We start from the raw sequence: 9,284 nt of genomic DNA, 5'->3' as shown, positions 1-9,284 counted from the left end.
TAGAGTTGATAAGTTATTTGATGAAGTTTTGGAATGTAAAAGGCTTGTCATAATAAATCTTCAGCTCGATTATATCTGAGAGGAATGCTTGTCGAGGAGGAACTTGAAAACAAAGTTAGAAATATGCAATGTCATGATGCATGTATTATATGACGAGTCACTCCAAATAAATGAGAAACCCATATGTTTATCATGCAGTAATGTATGAAATGTATGAATATGTATGTGATGTATATGATGTATGACTGATGTTGTTCTGAGAAAATAAATCTATGTGTCATTGTGACTTGGATATTTGATCTTGTTTTGAAGATGTGTAGCTGGGGATTTATGATTTCTGCTTGGGGATGGAAACGATTTGAATGATTCGTCTTGATGTACCCTGACTGGGGATAAGAGAGATGAATAACCCTGTTTGGAGAAGAGAATAGTATAGGGGAACCGGCAGTGTCAAAGATGTAAACTCAATTGAGGAACTAAGTCTTTGTTGGGACGAGAACATTTGAAGATATCTTCTTAATGATTACTCTGTGGGAATATGATCCCGTGAAACCGACCTTGTGGGAAGACGTGGATGCCTTGAACGTTGCCCCCAGTAACTATCGTTCCTGGATTTGTGTTGATTGGGACATATCAATGAATATTGATCGAGATGTCAAACTGGACTTTGCATAGATTTGTCCCTGCTGGTAGGGACTTTGGAAAGATTCACCTTGCGAGGACTTTATGAGATATATAATATGGGTGACTTGCCCCTAGTAATCACGATTAAGGATGATGCCCCTGGCCGTTTGGCATTCTCGAGAGTTTCTTGGAATCTTGACTCGATATCCCCAAATTGATTGGACAAAGCACATCATGCCCCTTGTATTCATTGCCTTCTAATTAAGTCAGGTGTGAGAGTTATTGTTACTGAAGTGGTTTCGTCTGTCGGGATGACTTTTAGTCATTAGTTGTACCCTTTGCAAATTTTTTCTGATGCTAACATTTGAAATTATGTAGCAGAATATGTTTAATAATGAATTCATGAGATGCAATGCATACGTCTGTCTTGAGTTTGTTAAAAACATTAAAACAGGAGACGTAAAAGCGTGATGTTTATAAAAATGTGATGTTTGTAAAAACGAAATATCAACTCAGCATTTTTGGTAAACCTTAAGGAGTCAGGATACCTTTGTTGTGACAGTATGCTTTCGAACTAACCATGCTTCAGTTAGGACTTTCAAGGGTTGTAACGTGGCTTGGTTCACGGTTTAAGAAACAAAGGATAACGGCTCAAAATTTATTTGTACCCGTACCAATCTTCGTGATGTTCTTCGATCCTATGACTGTGATTTGACCATAGAAACACCCAAGAAGAATCTTGGTCCAGATTTTGTAGAGATCTCTCAAGTCCTTGACATTCTTCGTTTCATTTATGTCTGGGTAGAGAGTAGACAAAACATCTTCCCAATTTACCCTTTTATCGATTTCAAAAGCTCCTTCAGCGTTTCTCAGATCAAACATCATCCTTAGGATGTTCTCAGTCACTACCACAAACTTTCCATGGACGAAGGACAAGATTGACTTAGGGGCGACAACTGCATGTACCCAGAATTCCTTGACAAGATCTGGGTAGACTGGTCCACAGAACTCAGCAAACAACGAAGTCCATCCTTGAAAAATTATATCTTCTTTGAGATGAAATTCGTTTTCTTCAATGTTATCAAAATCAACCATGAGTTCACATAGAACTTCTAATTTATCCTTAGGAATGGAGCACGCAACAACTGGAGTGAGTTCCTGATTAACTTCATCTTGAATATGGAGAAGAGTAGATGAACCAACATTTTGGGATGAAGAAGCAGCCATTGAAACAGAATGAACAGCTAGGAAGAACAAAATTCTGGGTTTTCGGTTAGGGTTTTAGAAGCGACTAAGAAGATTTCAAAACAAAGTATGCAAGAAGAAAGAGAGACTCGGAGCGAAAAAGATATATGAGATGATTTGAAAAGAATATATAGAGACGGATTTTTTTATTTTTTTTTTAAAAAAATGCAATAAGATTAGAAAATGAACAGTTACAGAATCAAGAGAAATCAATTTTCATTTATTGATAAGAGACGTTAGGTGAGAGAACGTGGTAAACGAAATGATTTAATACAGTTACCTAGGTCGGCGTCTTTTCAACTGCACGCTTTGTACAAACCGTACAAACACGTGTTCACCATCAGATAATGGATGACAGCTGTAGAATATGAATAGACTTTACGCCTTCTGATTCTGATCACTGCTTCTGATTGTCATTCTTAAGAAATGATCTGGTTCTGATAGGATCATCTTTCTTCCCAAGGATCACATCTTCTGAATGAGCTGAAGCAAGTCTAGGTGATCTTCTGATTGTTGGTTCTTCAGAAATCCTGAGATTCTCTAAAGATGCAGCAGCTTGATCTTCTGATCCATTGCTTCTGAGACTGCCAGCTTCTGCAGCTTTGCTTCTTGGTTCTTCAACTTCTGAGATATCAATATCAAAATCTGCAAAATTCTCAAACTGCTTTGGTTTTTCAAGACCAAGCTTATCATCAAACCTGATATTGATTGATTCTTCTACAATCAATGTTTCAGTATTGTATACTCTGTAGCCTTTAGAGTGTTCAGAGTATCCAAGAAGGAAACATTTTTGTGCTTTGGAATCAAACTTACCAAGATGATCTTTAGTATTCAGAATAAAACATACACATCCAAAAGGATGGAAATATGAAATGTTGGGCTTTCTGTTCTTCCACAATTCATAAGGAGTCTTATTTAGAATAGGTCTGATAGAGATTCTATTCTGAATATAACATGCAGTGTTTATTGCTTCTGCCCAGAAATGCTTAGCCATATTGGTTTCATTGATCATGGTTCTGGCCATTTCTTGTAGAGTCCTATTCTTTCGCTCTACAACTCCATTTTGCTGTGGAGTTCTAGGACAAGAGAAATCATGGGCAATACCATTTTCTTTGAATAACTCCTCAAAGAATCTGTTCTCAAATTCGCCACCATGATCACTTCTGACCTTTATGATTTTACACTCTTTCTCAGATTGAATCTGAGTGCAGAATTCAAAGAACACTGAATGAGAATCATCCTTGTGTTTCAAGAACTTTACCCATGTCCAGCGGCTATAATCATCAACGATGACTAATCCATATTTCTTCCCTCTGACAGATGCTGTTTTGACTGGGCCAAACAGATCAATGTGTAAGAGTTCTAACGGCCTTGAGGTAGAAACAACATTCTTAGACTTGAATGCAGGTCTGGAGAACTTGCCCTTCTGACATGCTTCACAAAGAGCATCTGATTTGTATTTCAGATTTGGGAGTCCTCTGACCAGATTTAGTTTGTTAATCTGAGAAATCTTTCTCAAACTAGCATGTCCTAATCTTCTGTGCCAGACCCATTGCTCCTCAGAAACAGACATAAGACAAGTCACCTTCTGCTTCTCAAGATCAGAAAGATCAATCTTATAAATGTTGTTCTTCCTCTTGCCTGTAAATAGGATTGAGCCATCCTTCTGACTTACAGCCTTGCAAGACTTTTGATTAAAGATTACGTCATAACCATTGTCACTTAATTGACTTATGGACAATAAGTTATGAGCTAATCCATCTACTAGAAGAACATTAGAAATAGAAGGAGAGTTACCAGACTTTATAGTTCCTGAGCCAATAATTTTGCCCTTCTGATCTCCTCCGAATTTCACTACTCCAGCAGATTTAAGCACCAGGTCTTGGAACATAGACCTTCTTCCTGTCATGTGTCGCGAGCATCCAGAGTCCAGGTACCATGACATGTTGTGCTTTTCCTTCTTTGCAGCCAAGGATGTCTGCAATAGGAATAATTTTTTCCTTAGGTACCCACAATTTCTTGGGTCCTTTCTTGTTAGTTCTCCTCAAGTTCTGATTGAACTTGGGTTTAGCAAAATATTTAACAGGAGGAACAGTATGATACTTCTTATTCTGAGTTCCATGATATTTCTTAGGTTGTGTCACATGCTTCTTGGTGTGTGTTGTGTGAAAACTTTGTGCATGTGATGTGTGCTTAATATCATGGGAGTGGCCAAATTTAAATTGGTTATACAGAGGCTTGTATGATATTTTCATATCATCCACAGATTCAAGCTTGTATGGGATTTCACCCTCATAACCAATGCCAACTCTCTTGTTCCCAGACACAGCATATATCATAGAAGCTAGCTGACTTCTGCCAATACTTCTAGATAAGAACTTCCTGAAACTTAAATCATATTCTTTCAGAATATGATTCAGACTGGGAGTGGATTTTTCTGAATCAGAAGGAGATCCAACATTATTGGATAATTTTAAAACTTTTTCTTTTAATTCAGAATTTTCCAACTCAAGCTTCTTAGTTTCTGTGGACCTCCGTTTTTCGGGCCATACCTCTGAGCGGGAGAGATACGTGAACTGACTCTTTTTTATCGCTTATGCTTTCGCATTTTTGAAAATTCACAGAGTCGCCACCGACCTTTTTATTTTATCCAATTAAGGAAAGGTTTATAAAAGAAACAGAAAAAAGACCTTTAAGATATTCTGGGTAAGGGGGTAGGTTATACAAAGGGAAGGTGTTAGCACCCTTTGTATCCATGGTTATCCATGGGCTCTTAAGTTTGCTTAGCTCACTTGTTTTTCGATCACTTTTCAATTGCTGTAGAATGCTCATATGTGGTTTCAAATACCTTTGTAAATTGAATTTGTAATGATCCTTGTGCGGATGTATACAAAATGTTTGTTTATCTTTCGAAAGATGTTTTGAAAAGAACGTTAACTTTGTAATGATCTGTGTTTGGATGTATACAAAATATTGTCTTTTTGGAAAGTCTTGTTTTGAAAAACAACAGTGTATGAGAATTTTGTTTGTTTTGATTTGAGCAAGCAAACTAGGAGGTCTACCCTGAGTTGTAAGGTCTTTATCCTATTTCCTTTAAAAATCTATCCTTTCACCGGATACAAACAAAAGGTTCGATTTTGTACTCGAAACAGCAGAATTTTGACTTTGATTTTGAAAAGAATGAGAAGGGATTACCTTAAAAGGTGCAAGTGTGATTGTGATTGGATTCAGATATTTTATCTTTGAAGTTAGTGATCTAACGGTTCAATTTTATCTTTGACATACACGCAGTTTATATTTGCTGGAAATTAAAATGCGGAAATGTAAAGTGCGGAAAGTAAATCTACGCTATTACATCGATTGTGCAGGAAATGTAAACTAAGCCTATTTACATGATTTTGACAACCTATACATTTATCTAGGAATTTAAATTGCAATAAGATAAATAGAGAAATGCATGTTTTTGGTTTTTTTTTATGATTGATTTTAATTTAAAATTAATGCATAATCAATTAAATTAAAATGAGAAAAAGAAAATAAATTTAAACCTAGAAATTAAGCTTAAAAATATGTTCAAATGTGCTTGTTAATTAATTTTAAAACAAAACTAATTTTTTTTGGAATTTTTGAAATTGATTTGAAGTTTATTAAGTTAATTAAGACATAATTATGCAAATAATTATACAAATAATTAAAACTTAAAGAGAAAATTATCCTAAATATGTACAAAATTAGTTTATAATATATAAACAATATTTAATATAAAGAACAATTTTTTTTATGATTTTTTTTGATTGGTTGAAAATAATTAAAAAGCAAATATATAAATATATACTAATTAATTATGCAAAATATTGGAATTATGAAGAAAAATAAAATATTTTTATTTCAGAAAATAATATATTATTTTAGAAGCTTAAAAATATTTTTTGTGTATTTTTTGGATTTTTTTTTAACTATTTTTAATTAATTTTGCAAAGAAATTAAAATAGAAATAAAAATAAAAGGATACTAATCAGATGTGGTTGATTATGAGGGAGTATGATGTTCATGCATGATCTGGCGCGTTGGATTGGATGGAAAGTGGATCAGAAGGCTCAGATTTTGAGGCGCATGGCAATCAATATACCTGCAAAACACTTGATTAGAGGAAAATTTAAAAGAACGCGCGCGCTGGCTGGCCAATGGGGTGAGGACACGCATCATCTTCAACCTCCAGACACCACTTTTAACAGCGCTGTCTGGCTAGAAGCGCTGTAATAGATTAAACTCATCCCTGCAAAATAGCGAATAGGTGTAAACAAGCATAGAAATCAGGCGCGATAGGACCATTAAATTCGTCTTGTTCCACTGAATGTAACCATGCCCTTAATTTGGTTTAATTTTGGCTCTAATGAAGAACGCTAAATTTGAGCTTAGAAACCCTAAAATGGTGGTTTTGTGCAAACGGTCATTAAAACTTAATTAAAGCTCCAGAAACGACCAGAGCACCAATCTAAACACAAATATATATCTACATCTTGTTAAATGTGCGTGTATGATCAGATATGAGTTGGTTTTTGTTTGAGCAAATCGTGACCTGTGTAGCTCGATTCAATGAGGTTTAAGACTTGCAATTGATTGGAATAGTTTCAGTGAAGCTCGGAGATGATGTTTGAATGTTTAGTTTGTATTGAAATTGGCTGAAACTTAAAATTCGAATTTCAAGTTTCTTTGAATATTACAAGTTGTTACAAGAGTGATATATGCTTATGAATGCTTCTGAATTCGTCCTCTTTTGATTGTGAAGTGTTATAGCCTTTATATAGACTATGTTGTGCTTAGAATTGAAGCTAAGAAGCATCTTGTTGCCTTTGTTGAATTCTTGATTTTTTTATATTAAAACCTTTGAATTGTTGACCAAGTCTTGCTTCCCTTCAATGCTCTTGCCTTGTACCTTAATCCTCTGCAGAAAATTGAAGATTTTTGGATGACTCATGCTTAGATTGTAAGCTATCCATTATCCATTCATTTTTCCTTTTAATTTAATCTTAAAATAAGATAAAATTAAGCCAAAAATGGATAAAAATGGTATGGGCTTAGTCTTGGTCGTGGGAGGCCTATAATATTATGGAAATGATGTTTGAACCATGAAAACTTGGCCCCATTTGGAAAAAATACATTTTTGAGCAATGTTGGTTTCATGCATTTTCCCAAAATTTAGCCAACTTCAACAAGGTGTAAATCCCTCAATTTTTGTCATATGAAGGAGTTCTTGCACTTTTTGGAAACCTCAAAGAGTTCTCTAACCAATGTCTTTGGTCTCATGTCAAAATGATTTTTGATGCTCCTTGTGTGTCCTTTTGAAAAAAGTGTCTTTTTGTTGACTTTGAAAATGACCTGTAATGTCTTTGGTCATATTTTTCAAATGGTGAATGCAATGACCATGGGATCAATTGCATTTGAAAGATAATTGAATTTCCTTCAAAATTATCTTTGGTTTGAATTTTTTGGATGAAGGATGAGAGAGTTATGACCAGTCAAAGTTGAGTTGACTTTTCAGGCAAAAACCCTAATTTTGAATCTTAGGGTTTTGTTGATTTTTGATCTTTCCTTGATGAATTATGATCATCCAATGATCAAATGATGAATCATTTGACAAAATATGGACTTTGACAAGAAAAATCATTTTTGACTGTCTGTTGACTTTTTGGTCAAACGGGTCGTCTGTTGACTGTTTGAGCTGCTGACGGTGAGTCTGAGTGAATTGAAGTTTGAAAATTTGTATGATGGTACTTTGAGATATACGGATGTGCATGAAATCCATTTGAGGTCTCAAAAACTTGTTTCTCCTGTAAAAAGAAGAAAACCCTAGTCAGGGACTGTTTGTGTAGGAGACAGTTAAGCGTACCTGATTTTTGTGCAGTGTTGAGTCTCTGCTAATCGCGTGATATTCAGAAGACTTCTAGAACAAAAATTTTGGAATTTTGAATTGTAAAAGATTGATTTGATTGATGGTACAAAACACTGAGAATTGTACTGCCAGCAGTTTGACTGTCGACTGACTGTTACTAGTACAGTCTGAGTTTCCTGATTCTGCGCCTGCAAAAAAATTTAACTCTGTACCAATTGTGTCAGTACTATTTATCTGTAAATAAATAAATAGCATGTGTGAAGTAATAAACAGTATTTGGCGTTTGCGTAAGAATAAATTCAACTGCAAGCCAAATTACTGTATAAGAAAAATTCTAAAAACTAAGTATTTCATATGTCAGGATATTTGTTGAAATAAAAATCTATGATTATATGAGACTCTTAATTTTCAGATTGGAGTTTTCTTGAAAAAAGATGCGGGCAAATTTTGGGGTATAATAGTTTCAAATTCAAATTGCTTTTTCAGCTTTTTGTATTTGATACTAAGATGAGCTTTTAATTCAAGAAGCTCTGTTAGACTGGAAACTAACTCTTCTCTAGATAGTTCAGAAAATACCTCTTCAGAATCTGATTCTGATGTAGATTCTGATCCATCATCTTCTGTCGCCATCAGCGCAAAGTTTGCCTGCTCTCCTTCAGAGTCTGATCCTGATTCTGATTCAGAATCATCCCATGTTGCCATAAGACCTTTCTTATTATGAAACTTCTTCTTGGGATTCTCCTTCTGAAGTTTCGGACACCCATTCTTGTAATGTCCAGGCTCATTGCACTCATAGCAGACAGCCTCCTTCTTGTCAGATCTTCTGTCACCAGAAGATTCTCCTCGTTCAAATTTCTATGAACTTCTGAAGCCTCTGAACTTCCTTTCTTTGCTCTTCCAGAGTTGGTTTACCCTTCTGGAGATCATGGACAGTTCATCTTCTTCTTCAGATTCTGATTCTTCAGGATCTTCTTCTCTAGTCTGAAAAGCGTTAGTGCATTTTTTAACATTAGACTTTAAAGCAATAGACTTACCTTTCTTCTGAGGTTCATTAGCGTCAAGTTCAATCTCATGACTCCTCAGGGCACTGATCAGCTCTTCCAAAGAAACTTCATTCAGATTCTTCGCAATCTTGAATGCAGTCACCATTGGGCCCCATCTTCTGGGCAAAATTCTGATGATCTTCTTTACATGATCAGCCTTGGTGTAGCCTTTGTCGAGAACTCTTAATCCAGCAGTCAGAGTTTAAAATCTTGAAAACATCTTCTCAATGTCTTCATCATCCTCCATCTTGAAGGCTTCATATTTCTGGATTAGAGCAAGAGCTTTAGTCTCCTTGACTTGAGCATTTCCCTCATGGGTCATTTTCAATGACTCATATATGTCATGGGCCGTTTCCCTGTTAGATATCTTCTCATACTCAGCATGAGAGATAGCATTCAGCAAAACAGTCCTGCATTTGTGATTATTTTTGAATTCTTTCTTTTGATCATCAGTCATTTCGCTTCTTGTGAGCCTTACA

Source organism: Vicia villosa, unplaced genomic scaffold (genome assembly GCF_029867415.1).
Source record: "Vicia villosa cultivar HV-30 ecotype Madison, WI unplaced genomic scaffold, Vvil1.0 ctg.001125F_1_1, whole genome shotgun sequence".
NCBI classification, from domain to species: domain Eukaryota; kingdom Viridiplantae; phylum Streptophyta; class Magnoliopsida; order Fabales; family Fabaceae; genus Vicia; species Vicia villosa.
This window is presented reverse-complemented; position numbering follows the sequence as displayed.